The following is a 20,181-nucleotide window of genomic DNA, read 5'->3' on the forward strand; positions in this document are numbered from 1 at the left end:
AAAAAAAAAAAAAAAAGCCAAAAAAAATTTTTTTTTAACTTTCTTATATTTTTTTCTTATCTAATATGTATATTGGGGACAGGGTCTGGCTCTGTCGCCCAGGCTGGAGCGCAGTGGCAGGATCTCGGCTCGCTGCAAACTCTTCCTCCCAGGTTCAAGCGATTCTCCCATCTCAGCTGCTGGAGTAGCTGGGATTATAGGTGCCCGCCAACACGCCCAGCCAAGTTTTGTGTTTTTAGTAGAGACGGGGTTTCGCCATGTGGCCCAAGCTGGTCTCGAACTCCTGACCTCAAGCGATCTACCTGCCTCCGTCTTCCAAAGCCTGGGGTTACAGGAGTGGGCTTATGGCTGGATTTGTTTTCTTCAGAGCTTCTCGGAGCCCTCAAGCTTTGCTTTGTTATCCCTCCCTTCACTTCGCCGGAGGTATAATGTGCGTTTCTTGGGTCGGCCCACCCGCCTGCCTTCTTCCTGAAACAGTTGCGAACTCTCCGTGCTGCGCCCTAGACTGAGCACTGGGGATGCAGCGGCCCCAAGACAGACCTGCCCAGGCTTCCACACTGAAACCCCGAGGTCCATTCTTTCATTCAGCACGCTAGGTGGCAGGCCCCTTGCTGGATGCCAGGAACGACAGCAGAGGAGGGGACGGAGTTGGCTGGCCCCTGCCCTCTCAGAGCTGACGGTCTATGGGGGAGGCCGACAAAGGGGTGAGACTCAATGCTGAGTGGGCAGAGAAGTATAGGACAGTGGTACAGGGAAGGCTTTTGTCTAAGCTGGGCACTGAGGGAGTTAGGCCAGGCAAAAAATGAGTAGAGTGTTTTAGGCAGAAAACAACAGTCAGTTTGGAGAACTGAAAGGATTCCACATGGCGGAAGGTGGTGAGAGATAGGGATGAAGAATCAGGCAGAGACTGGAAGGTGAAGTCCTTGCGAATGTTGTAAGGAGTTTGGCCTCTGTTCTGGGGGGTAATAGGGAGCCACAGAGGGTTTTACACAGGAAGCAACATGGTCAGATCAGAGATCATTCTGGCTGCTGGGTTCACAAGAAATGGAAGGCAGAGAGCCAGTGAAGAGGCTGTTGCCGTGGTCCAGGTAACTAGTCAGGGAGATAGATGAGCAAGCAGGCAGCTTATGTCCAGGGTGGGCCAAGGCTGTAATGCAGGATGCACAGAGGCCTGTGGGTGGGGAGGGATCTTCTCCTCCCTATCTCAGTTGCGATCTAAAGAATGAATGGAAGGGCCAGACGCACTGGCTCCTGCCTGTAATCCCAGGACTTTGGGAGGCCGAGGCAGGCAGATCACCTGAGGTCAGGAGTTCGAGACCAGCCTGGCCAACATGGTGAAATCCCGTCTCTACAAAAAATACAAAAATTAGCCAGGTGTGGTGGTGCGCGCCTGTAATCCCAGGTACTCGGGAGGCTGAGACAGGAAAATGGCTTGAACCCAGGAGGCAGAGGTTGCAGTGAGCCAAGATTGCGCCACTGCATTCCAGCCTGGGCGACAGAGCAAGACTCCGTCTCAAAAAAAAAGAAAAAAAAAAAAGAATAGAAGTTGGCCGTGGGAAGTGGCTTAAACTTTTTTTTTTTTTTTGAGACAGCAGCTCACTCTGTTGCCCAGGCTGGAGTGCAGAGTGCAGTGGCATGATCTCGGCTCACTGCAGCCTCTGCCTTTTAGGTTCAAGCAATTCTCCTGCCTCAGCCTCCGAGTAGCTGGGATTACATGTGTGCATCACGATGCCCAGCTATTTTTTTTTTTTTTTTTTTTGAGATGGAGTCTCGCTCTGTCACCCAGGCTGGAGTGCAGTGGCATGATCTCCGCTCACTGCAACCTCCGCCTCCTGGGTTCAAGCCATTCTCCTGCCTCAGCCTCCCCAGTAGCTGGGATTACAGGTGTGCACTACCATGCCCATCTGTTTTTAGTAGAGATGGGGTTTCACCATGTTGGCCAGGCTGGTCTCGAACTCTTGACCTCGTGATCCGCCCACCTCGGCCTCCCAAAGTGCTGGGATTACAGGTGTAGCCACCGTGCTCGGCCTACTTTTTGTAGTTTTAGTAGAGATTTAGTAGAGATGCAGTTTCACCGTGTTGGCCAGGCTGGTCTGGAACTCCTGACCTCAAGTGATCCGCCTGCCTCGGCCTCCCAAAGTGCTGAGATTACAGATGTGAACCACCACTCTTAGCCCACAAACTTTTTATAAGTAATTAAATAACTAAAAGTGTATGGAAAATGTATCTCTTAATAGGATGGTTGGGGTTCTCTCTTTTTTTTTTTTTCCATTTACTTCGCATATCCATAGGAAGAAATTACTAAGTGACTTTTCCCCTTTCCAAGTAGCCAGAGTCCAATGGGAAAGGGGAAATGAGAAGGAGCATGGGGCCGCTGGGGCCACCAGTGCCATACCCAGGGAGGAAAGAGGAAAGAGGTTGAGTTTCTGGAATTAGGATCCTTAGAGTGATCCACTCTTATGCACCCTTAGGAAGTCTTCACCTACCTCAGAGGGTCACATACCCCAGGCTGAAGAGGCCTGGCCTAAGGCAGGAAAGTCCCACCACAAGGAATGTCACCACCACTGCCCGAAAGAGTCAGGCTGTGCCGGCATCTCTCCAAGGGCCGTCTAACAAGCAGCCTGGCACCCAGGGCCATGCTGTCTGTCTAATTGAAATGCTTCTCCAGCTGACCCTGAGGACCAAGAGGCTGCCTTGGACAAGTCCGGTGTGTTCATCAGGGTGCAGCCACGTGGGACAAAGGGGCAGCTCTGCTGTCTCCAGAGGCTTTGCAGCATCAGGAGTTGGGAGGGAGAAGAGGAGGTTGGGATTATAAATCACAACCTGGTTTGTTCCCTTTCTTCCTAGCTGAGTGGCTCTGGAAATGTGATGCCACCTTTCTGGGACTCAGTTTCCCTAACTGTAAAGTGGGGATCACAACAGTCCCTTCTTGGAGTTGCTGGGGTACCAGTGAGCTGATGCACGTGGAGCACTTAGCACCGCATAGAGTAAGAGTTCAACAGGAACCATTTGCTGGGACTATCACCTCCTTTGACCCTCTCAACCATCCTGTGAAGTTCACAAGTCAGGAGAGACAGTTTAGCTCACAAAGGAAATGTTTGTTGTCTTTAAGGATTATACCGGGGTGCTGGCAGGATTTGATGAGTGGTGTTTAGATAGATCTGGAATTACAAAACTCAATAACTGATATTCATCAAGCAAAATACACACGATGTCCTGCAAGACACAAGTGGATTGGTGCCATGGTTAGTCTCCTTTGTGGTGGTCGTAAGAGGTGGAGCCTTTTTCGAGGTGATTAGGCCAAGAGGGCTCTACCCTCATTAATGGAATTCATACCCTTATAAAAAGGGCTTGAGGATGGGCGCAGTGGCTCACGCCTGTAATCCCAGCACTTTGGGAGACCGAGGCGGGCGGATCACAAGATCAGGAGATCGAGACCATCCTAGCTAACACGGTGAAACCCCATCTCTACTAAAAATACAAAAAATTAGTCGGGCATGGTGGCATGTGCCTGTAATCCCAGCTACTCGGGAGGCTGAGGGAGGAGAATCGCTTGAACCCAGGGGGCGGAGGTTGCAGTTAACTGAGATCATGCCACTACACTCCAGCCTGAGCGACAGAGTGAGACTCCATCTCAAAAAAAAAAAAAAAAAAAAGGCTTGAGGGGCTGGGCACAGTCACTCACGCCTATCATCCCAGCATTTGGGGAGGCAGGTGGATCATTTAAGGCCAGGAGTTCAAGACCAGCCTGGCTAACATGGTGAAACCCTGTGTCTACTAAAAAATACAAAAAATAGCCAGGTGTGGTATCGGGTGCCTGTAATCCCAACTACTCGAGGGGCTAAGGCAAGAGAATCACTTGAGCCTAAGAGGTAGAGGTTGCAGTGAGCCGAGATCGTGCCACTGCACTCCAGCCTGGGCAACAGAGCAAGACTGTCTCAAAAAAAGGGCTTGAGGGAACTAGCTAGACCCTTCCACTTCTGCCTCGTGAGGACACAGCAAGAAGGCGCCATTTTGGAAGCAGAAGGCAACCTTCACCAGGCACCAAATCTGCTGGCATCTTGATCTTGGTCTCCCCAGCCTCCAGAACTGTGAGAAATAAATTTCTTTTTAATTGTTTTTTCTTTTTAAAAAAAATTTTGGCCAGGTGTGGTGGCTCATGCCTGTAATCCCAGCACTTTGGAAGGCCTCGGCAGGCGGATCACTTGAGATCAGGAGTCTGAGACCAGCCTGGCCAACATGGCAAAATCCCGTCTCTACTAAAAATACAAAAATTAGCCAGGCATAGGGGCGCACACCTGTAATCCCAGCTACTCAGGAGGCTGACGCAGGAGAATCACTTGAACCCGGGAGGCGGAAGTTGCAGTGAGCCCAGATCGTGCCACTGCTCTCCAGCCTGGGCCACAGTGTGAGACTCCTTCTCAAAAAAAAAAAAAAGTTTGTAACCTATTATGTTATTTTGAGCAATTGTATACTGAAAATAATCCAAAAGAAATATTTAATACCTAGGGTTTTGTGGTCACCAGAAAAAAAAAAAAAACTATATTAGGTTTTATAGTTTTAGGCCGCACCCGGCCTATGTTAAGTTTTCATTTGTAGTATATACATATTTTTGTTGCAGAGAAATAAGATAGCATGATCAATAAGACTGTTAGGCAAAAAAAAAAAAAAAAAAGGGGGAAGAAAAAAATTTCATTAACATGACATTTGATGAGAGAGTGGAATGGAAATACGGGTTCTAGTACAAAAAAGATCATAAGTGTCTGACTTGTTCATGTGTTTGATACATGGATGGGAGGTTACATTGCTGTGGCATCTAGATTCCACTGAGTAATTAGACAAGCAATGCAACAGTGTTATCTTTTTTTTTTTTTTTTTTTTTTTGAGATGGAGTCTCGCTCTGTCACCCAGGCTGGAGTGCAGTGGCGAGGTCTCGGCTCACTGCAAGCTCCGCCTCCCGGGTTCACGCCATTCTCCTGCCTCAGCCTCCCGAGTAGCTGGGACTACAGGCGCCCGCCACCACACCCAGCTAATTTATTTTTTTTTTTGTATTTTTAGTAGAGACGGGGTTTCACCGTGTTAGCCAGGATGGTCTCGATCTCCTGACCTCGTGATCCGCCCGCCTCGGCCTCCCAAAGTGCTGGGATTACAGGTGTGAGCCACCGCACCCGGCCCTACAGTGTTATCTTAAAGTGCAAAAATTATGTCTTTTGTGACCATTTAAACTCACAATGGGCAGGGCGAGGTGACTCATGCCTGTAATCCCAGCACTTTGGGAGGCCGAGGGGGACAGATCACCTGAGGTCAGGAATTCCAGACCAGCCTGGCCAGCATGGTGAAACCCCATCTCCACTAAAAATACAAAAATTAGCCAGACATGGTGGCATGTGCACCTGTAATCCCAGCTACTCGGGAGGCTGAGACAGGAGAATCTCTTGAATCTGGCAGGTGGAGGTTGCAGTGAGCCAAGATTGCGTCACTGCACTCCAGCCTGGGCAACAGGGTGAGACTCCATCTCAATAAATAACTAAATAAACTCACAATGAAAATTTTCAATGTTAATCTGATGTGTGAGCAAAAATGTGTGACGACCTCTGCCCAAATCATGCTCTGCCTGGCAGCCCCTTCCCCCTCCATCCTCCCGTCCGCGTCATGCTTTTTCTTGCAGGTGCTAGAAACCCCCTTCTGAATCAGCAGCTGCCAGGGAGGGACTTTGGAACTGATCTGGAGCCTGCATCCTGGCTAAATGGTATCCTCCCTCCCTGCCACCAGCCTCCTAGGTTGCTACTGCTTCCCCGTCTCCCCACTTAAACTCCTGAGAGGCTCCTAGGCTCAGTTCCAGATCTTCTTTCTCTCCCCTCTCTCCCTGGGTGAGAGGCCCCCAACTTTCTCCAGGACCCATATCTGGCCACACCCAGGACACCTCTGGCTATTCCCTAGACAGCCCAGTAGCTGCACAGTTGAAATGGGAGCCTTGGTCACTTTCCCCAAACATGTCCCTCCCAGGAACACTTGAGCTCAGGAGTTTGAGACCAGCCCGGGCAATATAGCGAGACCCCATCTCTACAAAAAATACAAAAATTAGTCAGGCATGATAGCTTGCACCTGTGGTCCCAGCTACTCAGGAGGCTGAGGTGGGAGGATCACCTGAGCCCAGGAGTTTGCAGTGAGCTGTGATTGTGCTGCTGCACTCCAGCCTGGGCAACAGAGTGAGACTCTGTCTCAAAAAAAAAAAGTCCTTCCCACCGGGGTGTCTGTCACGGTAAGTGCAAACATCTTCACCCCATCCTCTCTGAGTCATTCTCCCTACAACTGGGACAGGTGGTCTTTTTACAAGGAACTGGGTCCTGCTATTCTTGCTTGGTGCCTGTCGATGGCTTCCCAAAACCCTTGGGAAGAAACGTGCCCTCCTTCCTCTGACCTCCCAGCCCCGGTGATGTGCGCACTTTCCTCTCAGAGAGCCTTTCTCATCCCACTGCCTCCCTCGTTCTCATCCCACAGGCTACCTCGTTCTCAGGCCCCCCGCCCCTTCTCTCTCCTGCCTCGGAGTTTTCACATATAACATGTTCTCAGCCTGGACTCTTGCCTCCAAGTCCCACACAGCTAACAGCTTCTAACCCTCAGCTCCAAGCCCACCTCCCCCATCAACAGTAGCCTTACTCCTACCCCCCAGGCACCTGCTCGCTCTCCTATCACCCCATCTGAGTCCTTGTTTATTGCCCTCCTCTCCCACTGCCACGAGAGCTTCAGGAGGGCAGGGACCTTGTCTTTTGTCCTCTGTGTCTCTAATTCCCAGAACTCTGACCAGGACACAGTAGGTGCTCCATAAATATGTGCTTGGTGTTCAAGGATAGAACACTCTCCAAGAGGGCAGACTGATCTGGGGGCCAGGGATGCCTAAGGCCCTGCAGAGTAAGGGCCTGTCCCCACCATGAAGGACTGACCACACAAGGGCCAGGACATCCCCTTTGGGGACCCTCTGGGCATCTCTAATCCACCACAGGTCTCAGGAAACCTCTTCCCTGCTCCTCTCCTTCCCCTTGGAAATGAAAGGAGTTTGCCTTAATTGAGCATCTAAGATTGAGCCAGGTGTCTTCGTGACACCTTGTGAAACAAATGTTTCATTTGCAGGTGAGGGAACTACTGGGAGAAGCTAAGACAAGCCCCAGGCTAGGTGACTGCTCCAGGCCCAGCCTCTTCCCCTGACCTGCCACCTTCCCCAGGTGTCCTCCTGCTCCTCCCCATCCCATCCCTGCCTGTCTTGTTTCTCATACTCTAATGGGACTCGTTTCCCTGTTTGCTCGAATGTACGGTAACCTCGAAGGCAGGGTTTGTTCTATTCACCTGTAGTGCTTAGTGTGGTACTATGTCCACAGCGTATGTCAAATATTTGTGAAAAACACACTCCCTTTCTGTCGGACAAAGAATTTTCCAAAATGCTGCCTCCGGAAGCAGACCCGTCTGAGTTTACATTCTGGCTGTCATGTTTCCTGTGTGACCCAGGGCAAGTCACCCACCTTCTCTGAGCCTCAGGCTTCTCATCCCGTCCAGTGCAGCGGGTTTAGCGCGGCTCCTATGTCATCATAAGCAAGTGCTGGGGGCCCTATGGCAGTGAACTCAATTTCTTTTGTGATCTCAGCTAAGTCCTTCTAGGTACTTCGCTTCAAAAACTCAAAAGCTAGCACCCCCAGGGGGGCTATTCTGCAGAGGTTAGGGAGGCTGCCTCCAAGCAGGCTCATTCTGATGGGCTTGGGGGACCTTTTCTCGGGCAGCAACTCTAGCCCCGTTACATGTCAGGAGTCGTGCCTTGGACATCTCTGCCTCTAGGGACCCCTCAGCAGTTCCACCGCCCCAGGTACAGGAAAGCACAGTGGGGTTTTTCCATCCATGTTTCCTGCCCACCTCACATGTTTGGTGTCTTTTTTCTTTTTTTTGAGATGGAGTTTTGTTCTTGTTGCCCAGGCTGGAGTGCAATGGCATGATCTGGGCTCATTGCAACCTCCGCCTCCTGGGTTCAAGCGATTCTTCTGCCTCAGCCTCCCGAGTAGCTGGGATTATAGGCACCCGCCGCCACACCCAGCTGATTTTTGTTTAGTAGAGATGGGGTTTCACCATGTTGGTCAGGCTGATTTCAAACTCCTGAGCTCAGGTGATCCACTCGCCTCGGCCTCCCAACATGCTGGGATTATAGGCATGAGCCACTGCGCCTGGCTGTATAGTGAATTGTTTTGTTTTTTTTTTTGAGATGGAGTTTCACTCTTGTTGCCCAAGCTAGAGTGCAATGGCGCAATCTCGGCTCACAGCAACCTCCGCCTCCTGGATTCAAGCCATTCTCCTGCCTCAGCCTCCGGAGTAGCTGGTATTACAGGCATGCGCCACCCCCCCCCCGGCTAATTTTGTATTTTTAGTAGAGATGGGGTTTCTCCATGTTGGTCAGGCTAGTCTCGAACTCCAGACCTCAGGTGGTCCGCCTGCCTCGGCCTCCCAAAGTGCTGGGATTACAGGCGTCAGCCACCGCGCCCGGCCTATATAGTGAAATTTTAAAGTGTATCAAAAGTTTCTATGATCATTATACTAGGTAGAATAAGCCAGTCACAAGAAGACAAACACTGTAAGATTCCACTTCTATGAGGTCCTTAGAGAAGTCAAAATCATACAGACAGAAAGTAGAAAGGTGGTTTCCAGAGGCTGGGGAAGGGGGGCTGTGGAGTTAGTGTTTAATGGAGACAAGAGCTTCAGTTTGGGAAGAGGAAAAGTTCTGGAGATGATTGGATGTCCAACAGGTGAATATGCTTAATGCCACTGAGTTGTACCCTGAAAAATGGTGAAGATGGTAAACTTTATATGATGTGTTTTTTAGCACAACTAAAATTCAAAAAAATTTTTTTTAAGTTCCTATGACCATGAGCCTCTGAATTTAAAATTCTGAATTGAGTCAGCATTCCATTGATTACAACTTGCCAAAATAGCACTGATATGTTTGTTTGTTTGTTTAGAGATAGAGTCTCACCCTGTCACCCAGGCTAGAGTGCAGTGGTGTGATCACGGCTCACTGCAGCTTCAACCTCTGAGGCAAAAGTGATCCTCCCACCTCAGCCTCCTGAGTAGCTGGGACTACAGGCGTGTGCCACCGTGCCCAGCTAATTTTTTATTTTTTATGGAGATGGGGTCTCATTGTGTTGCCCAGGCTGGTCTCAAACTCCTGGGCTCAAGCAATCCTCCCGCCTCGGCCTCTAAGTGTTGGGATTACAGCCGTGAGCCACCGTGCCCAGCAAAGGTATCTTTCAATAGATTTCAGGGTCCCACTTTCATGAAGAGCCACTGCTCTGCCCTGGTGCTGGTGGTGGTGGGATCTTGGCCTCTGTCACCCCTCCATTGATTGGCCGGAGGCAGTGACTTCCCAGGGTGCTGGAGCTGACCTCTTGGAGGCAGGTGGTCCTCAGGGAGGTCCAGGTGAAATTGGCTTAGCTGCTTTGTCACTGTGGGCACTGGTACTCCCCTCTCCTGGAAGATGGGTGGCGGGAAGGGGGGCGCCTCTCTGCATTTTTCCCCATGTGGGCTCAGTAATCGCTTCCCAGTCCCCACAATTCGCTAAGCACCTGCTGCCCATCTCCCAATCTCTTAGGTAGCCAATTGCTCCATCAGTTGAAGTTCTTTGTTGCCAAACAACAGACGCTGACCGTGATTTGGGCTTTTTTAGGGTTTGTTAGAGGAAGTCAGGGTGACTCACAAAAATGTGAGAAATGAGGACTGACCACATCTCAGGAAGAGCAGGATCCCCGGGGTGTTGTCTAGGACTCAGGGGCAGGAGTTGGGGGCCCTTTTGCTGGGACATTGCCCACAGGTGGATCAGGCTTGGCCACTTCCCATACCTGCATGCTTGGGTCCAACTTTGAGTTTGCAGAGAGAGGACCTGATTGGCCCAACCTGGGCTGGTTGACCTTGGATCAATGAGCCATGGGCTGGGGGTCGTTGTGCCTGGGTCTCCCCAGCCCCAGTTAGTGCTACTGTAAATACTTGGATAACATTTTGTTCCCTTAAAAGTGTGGGTATTGGCCAGGCACAGTGGCTGATGCCTATAATCCCAGCACTTTGGGAGACCGAGGCAGGCAGATCACCTGAGGTCAGGAGTTCAGGACCAGCCTGGCCAACATGATGAAACCCCATCTCTACTGAAAATACAAAAATTAGCCGGGTGTGGTGGCAGGTGACTGTAGTCCCAGCTACTCAGGAGGCTGAGGCAGGAGAATGGCGTGAACCCCAGGAGGTGGAGGTTGCGGTGACCCGAGATCGCACCACTGCACTCCAGTCTGGGCAACAGAGGGAGGCTCCATCTTAAAAAAAAAAACAAAAAACAAAACAAAACAACAACAACCAAAAAGAAAATTTACTGCTGTGAACAATGAAGACTGCTTAAGTCAAAAAGGCAAGAAGGACCTGTAGCTTTTCTTTTGGATTAGTTGCCATAACACTGTCCTTCAGGCAGCTGAGGGACTTTCACATTTTCTCTAGATGTCATTAGGTGTCAGAGCTCTTGCAGGACCACGCTGAAGCTTTATATAATAAATGCTGCCATTTTGTCAGCACCAATATGGCTCTTGGGTCCACTGCTCCATTCAAATTATTAACTCCGTTCACATTAATTCTTTTTTTTGAGACAGAGTCTTGCTCTGTCGTCCAGGCTGGAGTGCAGTGGTGCGATCTTGGCTCACTGCAACCTCTGCCTCCTGAGTTCAAGCGATTCTCATGTTTTAGCCTTCCGAGTAGCTGGGATTACAGGCGCCCGCCATCATGCCCAGCTAATTTTTAGTAGAGACGGGGTTTCACCATGTTGCCCAGGCTGGTCTTGAACTCCTGGCTTCAAGTGATCCACCCACCTCGGCCTCCCAAAGTGCTGGGATTGCAGATGTGAGCCATTGTGCCTGGTCTCATATTAATCTTTTTGTTACAAATCTTACCAAGGGGGTGATTCCAGGTATTTAGGCCCACATTCTATTTTAAGACTGTATATTTGGTTTTCATAAATTGTCCGAGTCTGTGGTGGCTGTCGTCCTGAGTGGCTAGAAGGCCAGCATATTACTCATCTCACACTCGTTCCCATTCTCCTTACTCTTTCTTTCTTTCTTTTTCTTTTTTCTCTTTTTTTTTCTTTAGATGGAGTCTCGCTCTCTCGCCAGGCTGGGGTGCAGTGGTGTGATCTCAGCTCACTGCAACCTCCACCTCCCGAATTCAAGCGATACTCCTGCCTCGGCTTCCCAAGTAGCTGGGATTACAGGCATGCGCCACCATGCCCGGCTAATTTATTTTTGTATTTTTAGTAGAGACGGGATTTCACCATGTTGGCCAGGATGGTCTCAATCTCTTGACCTTGTGATCCGCCCGCCTTGGCCTCCCAAAGTGTGGGGATTACAGGCATGAACCACTGCTCCTGGCCACTCTCCTTACTCTTTCTATCATTGCTGTCCAGAAGCATTGCCTATGACATTTAAATTGTCAATCTAAAACATTCAAAACTACCAGCTTACTCCTCGAGGCCATCATAAATGGAAAGAAGGCCCGGGAAAGGTGTGGAAGGGTGATTCAGCTGCAGAGAGGGCTCTGGACTTAGGTTTCGCGGCTGACTGTGACTTTCAGGACCAGAGACAGCGCCCCGGATCCACACCCATTTCCCACCCAGCGTCAGACTTGAGGATTGTAAAGAGAGGTATCCTTGTGCTGATAGACGTGAAACTGCCCACAGCTGGGAGACTGCATGTGCTCACACCAAGAAGGCACTAGAGGGTGCTGGTGAGCTGCAGGTTTGAGGACCTGCAGCTGGGCTTATCTGCAACCTCCAGATGGGCTAAAAACAACAACAACTTAACAGAAAAAGTTCAAAAGTCTAGATTATTTAACATGTCAACAGTTCCACTGGGCACTGTGGCTCACACCTGTAATCCCAATACGTTGGGGGGCCAGGGTGGGTGGATTGCTCGAGTCCAGGAGTTTGAGACCAGCCTGGGCAACATGGCGAAACCCCGTCTCTACTATAAACTACAAAATTTAGCCGGATGTGATGGCGAGTTCCTGTAGTCCCAACTACCCGGGAGGCTGAGGTGGGAGGATTGCTTCAGCCTGGAGGTCAAGGCTGCAGTGAGCCATGATCGCGCCACTGCACTCCAGCCTGAAGGCAGAGCGAGACCCTGTCTCAAAAAAAAAAGTCAAAAGTTTACATTAAATTCTGTTCTCATCCAAATGTTAGTGCCTCTATCTTTCAGGGGGCCTTCCAAGGGGTACATGGTATTTGGCATTCTCCTTTTCTTGTTTGGTATTTTGTGTATCAATATTACACAGTTTATTTCTATGAAACCTTTTTGTTTCGTCGTTTTGTTTTTTGAGACAGGGTCTCACCATGTTGCCCAGATTGGAGTGCAGTGGCTATTCACAGGTGTGATCATAGCTCACTGCAGCCTTGAACTCCTGGCTTCACACAATCCTCCTGCCTCAGCCTCCAGAGTAGCTGGGATTACACGTGCATGCCACCATGTGTGGCCTATTTCTATGAAATCTTTTTTTTTTAAATACAGGATCTCACTCTATCACCCAGGCTGGAGTGCAGTGATGGCTCAAGATCCCAGGCTCAGGCAATCCTCCCACCTCAGCCTCCGGAGTAGCAGGGATTACAGGCATGTGCCATCATGCCTGGCTAATTTTTGTATTTGTAGTAGAGACAGGGTTTTGCCATGTTGCCCAGGATGATGGTCTCGAACTCCTGAGCTCAGGTGATCCCCCTGCCTTGGCCTCTCAAAGTGCTGGGATTACAGGCATGAACCACTGAGCCCAGCCCTATTCCTATGAAATCTTAAGATCATAGAATATCGCATGTGCTTTCACACTGCTTTATTGAGGTATCCTTGACACAGAACAAACTGCACATATTTAAAGTGTGCAATTTGCAGCGCCCAGCTCTACTAAAAATACAAAAATTAGCTGGGTGTGGCGGCGAGCACCTGTAATCCCAGCTACTTGGGAGGCTGAGGCAGGAGAATCACCTGAACCCGGGACGTGGACTTGGTAGTGAGCCCAGATCGTGCCACTGCACTCCAGCCTGGGTGACAAGAGTGAAATTCCATCTCAAAAAAAAAAAGTGCAATTTGCTAAGTTTTGACATTCGTATGCACCCATGCAACCATCGCCACAAACAAGGTCGTGAACATACCCCCCATGCCCAGAAGATTCCTCGTGCCACCTTGTCATCCCTTTCTCCCGTCTCTCCCCTCATGTTCCCTCCCTGTCACCACCGATCTCGTTCTGTCACTATAGATTGGTATACTTGTTATAGACGGTTACAAATATTATTATTAGATAGATAGTGTTTTATTTATGAAATGCTTGCTCAGTGCCAGGCTCTGGGAGCGTTACAGTCATTATCTCATTTAAATCCAGAGCAACCCTGTGAGGTAGCGGATTGGAAATCTGCATTTTGCAGGCAAAGAAGGTGACTTGCAGAGAAATGAAGTCACTTGCCCAAGGGAGTTCCTAAACATCTAGAAAGTGCTGTTGGGAGGCCGAGGCGGGGGATCACGCGGTCAGGAGTTTGAGACCAGCCTGACCAACATGGTGAAACCCCGTCTCTACTAAAAATACAAAAAATTAGCCGGGCATGGTGGTGCGCGCCTGTAATCCCAGCTGCTCAGGAGGCTGAGGCAGGAGAATTGCTTGAACTCGGGAGGCAGACATTGCAGTGAGCCGAGATAGCGCCACTGCGCTCCAGCCTGGGCGACAGAGTGAGACTCCGTCTCAAAAAAAAAAAAAGAAAAGAAAAAAAGAAAGAAAGTGCTGGAGCCAGGACAGACGCTGGGCTCATGTGGGGGTTCCACCCCAGTGTCCTGCCTCTTTCCCCCAACAGTCCAACAGGGAGGAGCACAATGCCTTGGTTCCAATTCCACCTCTGCCATGACCATGAACATGACCCTGGGCCGGTTGCCCAACCCCTCTAGGTCTCAGTTTCCTCGTTGGTGGCATGGTTGTCCCTGCCTTATAGGGTTGCCTGAGGGTCACTTGAGATGATGAGCATGGAGGCGTCCCAGCAGAGGGCTTTCAGGACAGACCAGTAAACAAGTGGCCACGGTGTGGGATGCAAGTACGGTGAGACGGACGTGCAGGAATCTGAGATAATAAGGGGATGGCTAGCGGCCAGGCGCGGTGGCTCACGCCTGTAATCCCAGCACTTTGGGAGGCTGAGGCAGGTGAATCACGAGGTCAGGAGTTTGAGACCAGCCTGGCCAACATGGTGAAACCCTGTCTCTACTTAAAATACACAAAATTAGCCGGGTGTAGTGGCCGGTGCCTGTCATCCCAGCTACTTGGGAGGCTGAGGGAGGAGAATCTCTTGAACCTGGGAGGTGGAGGTTGCAGTGGAGGTGGAGGTGGAGATTTCACCACTGTACTCCAGCCCAGGTGACAGAGTGAGACTCCGTCTCAAAAAAAAAATAAAATAAATAAATAAGGGGGTGGCTGTTGTGGGAGCCAAGTCTTCCAGGAAGTTCTCTCCTTGAACTCTGGGCCACTATCATCCATTCTACTCATGTTGGGAATGTATCCCCTATCTATTTGTGGCCGGGGGCTTCCTCTTTGTCAGGTGTTGGGACTCAACAGTCAATAAGAAAGACTTGGCGCCACCCACCAGGACTCCCACCTGGTCGGGAGGTGGGGGCAGAGGGGCAAGTCTCTAGCAATTACAGTCCAGTGGGATCAGTGCTGTGCTGGGGGAAATATAGGCACATATTGTCCATTTTGCTTTCATAATCCCTCCAGGCTTCGTTCCTCCAAGCTCTCCCAACCTTACCTGAGATACTCCTGCTGTCCCATGGAGAATTCTTTATAAGTGCAGTATTGCTGAAATACACCCCAAGGACATTGCTACTGCTGCTGTTGAGAAGCTTCCTGTTCTTTGGGTTTGTGAATACACAGTACTCTGGTCTCCCACTATTGTTCCCTAACCAAGTGCCACCTCCAGCCCCAAACTGATCACAAACGGGATGGCCAAGCACTGGGCGTGGGAATAACTGGTCTGAAGCCCAGCCACGCCGCTATAGACTGTGTGACCTTGGCCGTCATTTATTTTCAATCAAGGCTCAGTTGTTCACCTGTGAGTTCTCTGCAGGATATGGTTATCCCTGAGCTGGCTTCTTCTTACCCTGAGACTTGCCCACGCCTGTTGACCTCCCGGTGGTTGTGGACTCAAAGGCTGTCAACCCACTTAGAAAGCAAAACAGTGGGGAAAGGAAAGCTGCTGTCCAAAGGGATCACACGCCACTGTCACGCGCTTCCGTGTGAAGAGTCCACTAACAGACTTTATGTGAGCAACAAGGCTGTTTATTTCAACTGGGTGCAGGCGGGCTGAGTCCGAAAAGAGAGTCAGCAAAGGGTGGTGGGGTTATCATTAGTTCTTATAGGTTTGGGATAGGCAGTGGAGTTAGGAGCAATTTTTTTGTGGGCAGGGGGTGGATCTTAGAAAGTACATTCTCAAGGGCGGGGAGAATATTACAAAGTACCTTCTTAAGGGTGAGGAGAATATTACAAAGTACCTTCTTAAGGGCGAGGGGTGGGGGCGGGGAATATCACAAAGTGCATTATCACAAGGGCGGGGAGCGTGTATTGTCATAAGGTCAGTTGATCAGTTGAGGGTGGGGCAGGAACAGATCACAATGGTGGAATGTCGTCTTTTGTGGATCTTCAGTTGCTTCAGGCCATCTGGATGTATACGTGCAGGTCACAGGGGATATGATGGGTTAGCTTGGGCTCAGAGGCCCGACAACCACCAAGGTACCAATCCGAGGTTGGAGAAGGAGGTTAATGGGTTGTATCCATAGGGACTTTTTTTTTTTTTTTTTTTTTTTTTAAGAAACAGGTCTCACTCTCTTGCCCAGGCTGGAGTACAGTGGTATGATCATGGCTCACTGCAGCCTCAATCTCCTGGGCTCAAGCAGTCCTCCCTCCTTAGCCTCAAGAGTAGCTAGAACTAGGCACATATCACCACACCCAGCTAATTAATTTTTTTATTTTTTTTTTGTAGAGACAGGGATTTGGCTCTTTTGCACCCTCCAGGGCTTGGACCAGTGCTTCGCACATGGCAGGAAAAGGAGAGCATCTTGTCAAGAACTGGGAAGGGTCTGATATTTTGCCCTGCTTGCAAGCCCACAAGTTAGCCTGCCAGTTACAAGGTGGCTGGCAAAGACATGAGTCTCCTGGGTCAGAGACAAACAACTTTATTACTCATGGCACAGCAGATGTCAACAAATATTTGTGAAATGAATAGATGGTTGGATGATCTTCAGTCCTAAGCTACATACCCAGGAAATGGCAGCCCCCAGATTTCTTGGGGACAACAAGAGTCCCTGAAGTCAGTTAAAGAGCAAAGGAGGAAGACAAGGCCAGTTCGGCAATGTCCAGTGAAGCTGAAGATGTGTGTACCCTGCAACCCAGAAATTCCACTCTTTGAGTCTTTATCACATTATGGCTCATGTGGACAGTGTAGGTATTTGTACAGCCAGTGAGGCTAGGGGAGGAGCTGGCAGAGGAGCTGCCTGGGCCACAGCTCTGGCTACTGCAGACCTTCCTGCTGCTCATCTGTGACCTTCATGGCAAGGAGGGTGCAGAGCCCTGCCCTGTAGGAACCCACACATTTGTATGTGGAGACACATTCAAGGATGCTCATGGCAACATGATTTATGACATTAGACATTGGAATCAAACCTAATTTTCCATCACTAAGAGAATGGATGAACCATTGTTCAGTTCTACAATGAAATATTATATAGCAGTTAAAAATGGATACACTTGAACTATTGTGTGTCCATATCAGTAAATCTCAGGAGTCAGAGGTGAGGAAAAAGCAAAAGTAGCAAGATGATATACACTCTCCTCTCTCCCTCCCTCCTTCCTTCCTTCCTTTCTTTCTTCCTTCCTTCCTTTCCTTCTTTCTTTCCTTCCTTCCCTTCCTTCTTTCTTTCCTTCCTTCCTCTATTGCCCAGGCTAAAGTGCAGTGGTGTGATCACGGCTCACTGCTACCTCTGCCTCCCGAGAAAAAACGATTGTCATGCCTCAGCCTCTTGGGTAGCTGGAATTACAGGCATGAGCCACCACGCCCAGCTAATTTTTGTATTTTTAGTAAAGACAGGGTTTCATCATGTTGGCCAGGCTGGTCTTAAACTCCTAGCCTCAAGTGATCTGCCTGCCTTGGCCTCCCAAATTGCTGGAATTACAGGCATAAGCCACAATGCCTGGCCTATTTACATATTAAAAATGCAGCATGCCGGGTGCGGTGGCTCACGCCTGTTATCCCAGCACTTTGGGAGGCCAAGGTGGGTGGATCACGAGGTCAGGAATTCAAAACCAGCCTGGCCAAGATGGTGAAACCCTGTCTCTACTAAAAATACAAAAAAGTAGCCGGGCGTGATGGTGGGCACCTGTAATCCCAGCTACTCAGGAGGCTGAGGCAGAGAATTGCTTGAACCTGGGAGGTGGAGGTTGCAGTGAGCCGAGATAGCGCCACTGCACTCCAGCCTGGGCAACAGTGAGACTCCATCTCAAAAAATAATAATAAAATAAAATAATAAAAATAAAAATACAGCTGGGCAAGGTGGCTCATGCCTGTAATCCCAGCACTTCGGGAGGCTGAGGTGGGTAGATCACCTGAGGTCAGGAGTTTGAGATCAGCCTGGCCAACATGGCAAAATCCTGTCTCTACTAAAAATGCAAAATTATCTGGGCCTGGTGGCGGGCGCCTGTAATCCCAGCTACTCGGGAGGCCAAGGCAGGAGAGTCGCTTGGGCTCAGGAGGCGGAGGTTGCAGTGAGCCAAGATTGCACCATTGCACTCCAGCCTGGGTGACAGAGCGAGACTCCATCTCCAAAAAAAAAAAAAAAAAGAAAACACCACAGCACCCTATCCATTTTTATGGACACATAATACATGTGTAGCTGAAGTAAAAACTAAACACAGAAAAGGAACTGATATTTAAGCATATCCTGAGAGTGACAATATTTTTTTAAAAAAGGAATTGATATACTTCAACTTAGAGATGGAGATAACTTTTGGAGAGGAATCCCAAAGTGATGGGGCTTGAAGTTTTAGTTTTATTAAAGATACAGAGATCTAGGCCGGGCACGGTGGCTCATGCCTGTAATCCCAGCACTTTGGGAGGCTGAGGCAGGAGGATCACTTGAGTCCAGGAGTTCAAGCCCAGCCTGGGCAACGTAACAAGACCCTGTCTCTACAAAAAATACAAAAATTAGCTGGGTATGGTGTTGCGTGCCTATAGTCCCAGCTACTCGGGAAGTTGAGGTGGGAGGACTGCTTGAGCCCGGGAGGTTGAGGTTGCAGTGAGCCGTGATGGCGCCACTGCACTCCATCCTGGGCAATAAAGCGAGACCCTGTCTCAAAAAAAAAAAAAAAAAAAAAAAAGAGATTTGAAGCAAATATAGCAAAATGCAAAATGTAATCTCTGCTAAATCTGGGTGGAGAGTATGTTCTCTCCTCTATCTTTGATGAAATAGTTGATAATTAAATGAAAAAGTTAAGATGGTCTCTAGAGGGGTAGCTTACACACATCAGGAGAATCTGGCCTTTGGTAACCTGAAGAGTGTTGCTATTTTTGCCGGTGAGACAAGGGCTAGAAAGCATCCATTTCTCCCCACCCGTGCCTCGCCAGGGGCTTGGCCGAGGGAGCCTGGGGTACTTCCCTAATCTAACCACTAGATGGGGCCAGTACTACGGGTTAGAAATGGGGAGACCCGAGGGAGGGCTGTGGGATCCTTGTAGCAACTTGACACAAGGAAGAATCAGTTTTTGCAAGAGAGAAACAGGATAATAATTTACTTGAGAACATGAGAGACAGGTAAAGGTAGAAAAACAGCAGTCACAGCTGAGTGCGGTGGCTCACGCTGGTAATCCCAGCACTTTGGGAGGCTGAGGAGGGCATATGGCTTGAGTCCAGGAGTTCGAGACCAGCCTGGGCAACATAGCAAGACCCCTGTCCCTACAAAAAATAAAATATTAGCTGGGCGTGGTGGCATGGCGCCTGTAGTCCCAGCTACTCTGGAGGCTGAGGCAGGAGGTTCACTTGAACCCAGGAGTTTGAGGCTGCAGTGATCCACAATCGTGCCACTCCAGCCTGGGCAACAGAGTGAAACTGTCTTGAAAAAAGAAAATGAAAAAGAAAAACAGGAGTCAGGTAACAAAAGAACCCCTAGTTAAAGTAGCAATATCATTCAATACCATTCACAGGTATTGGTGAAATACCTATTTTCTTTTTTTTTTTCTTTTTTTTTTTTTTTTGAGACAGAGTCTCGCTCTGCCGCCCAGGCTGGAGTGCAGTGGTGCAATCTTGGCTCACTGTAAGCTCCACCTCCCGGGTTCTCGCCATTCTCCTGCCTCAGCCTCCCGAGTAGCTGGAACTACAGGCACCCACCACCACGCCTGGCTAATTTTTTGTATTTTTAGTAGAGACGGGGTTTCACCGTGTTAGCCAGGATGGTCTCGATCTCCTGACCTCGTGATCCGCCCGCCTCGGCCTCCCAAAGTGCTGGGATTACAGGCGTGAGCCACCGCACCCGGCCAAAATACCTATTTTCTAGTCTCCTAAGTTACCCGAGATGCAGTTGTTAAGCATTAAAACAGATGCCAACAGGGGTTCAGGGAAATTCCAGTTTCTATCCCTTTGGGTTTTTTGTTTTGTTTTGTTTTGTTTTGTTTTTGAGATGGAGTCTCGCTCTGTCGCCCAGGCTGGAGTGCAGTGGCGTGATCTCGGCTCACTGCAACCTCAGCCTCCAGGGTTCAAACGATTCTCCTGCCTCAGCCTCTCAAGTAGCTGGAATTACAGGCGCATGACACCACGCCCAGCTAATTTTTGTATTTTTTAGTAGAGACGGGGTTTCACCATGTTGACCAGGCTGGTCTCAAACTTCTGAGGTCAGGTGATCCACCCACCTCGGCCTCCCGAAGTGCTGGGATTACAGATGTGAACCACCATGCCCAGACCCTTTCCCTTTGTCTGATTGATATCATTCCACCCCTGTTCACTGAACCAACCAGAGGCGTGTGCACCTTCTGGAGGCTGGAATGATTTGTGTTAGTCTGAATGCCTGGGCTTTGGCATAAAGGCCCTGAGTCCATCTTCTGGCTCTGCTCCTGATCAGC

General features: G+C 49.6%; 1 pseudogene; it reads right to left on the bottom strand.

Moving 5' to 3' along the window:
- Positions 1-10,456: 10,456 nt before the first annotated feature.
- Positions 10,457-14,850, bottom strand: LOC104008031 (ubiquitin-conjugating enzyme E2 variant 1-like; annotated as a pseudogene).
- Positions 14,851-20,181: the final 5,331 nt, after the last annotated feature.

Source organism: Pan troglodytes, chromosome 11 (genome assembly GCF_028858775.2).
Source record: "Pan troglodytes isolate AG18354 chromosome 11, NHGRI_mPanTro3-v2.0_pri, whole genome shotgun sequence".
Classification (NCBI taxonomy): Eukaryota; Metazoa; Chordata; class Mammalia; order Primates; family Hominidae; genus Pan; species Pan troglodytes.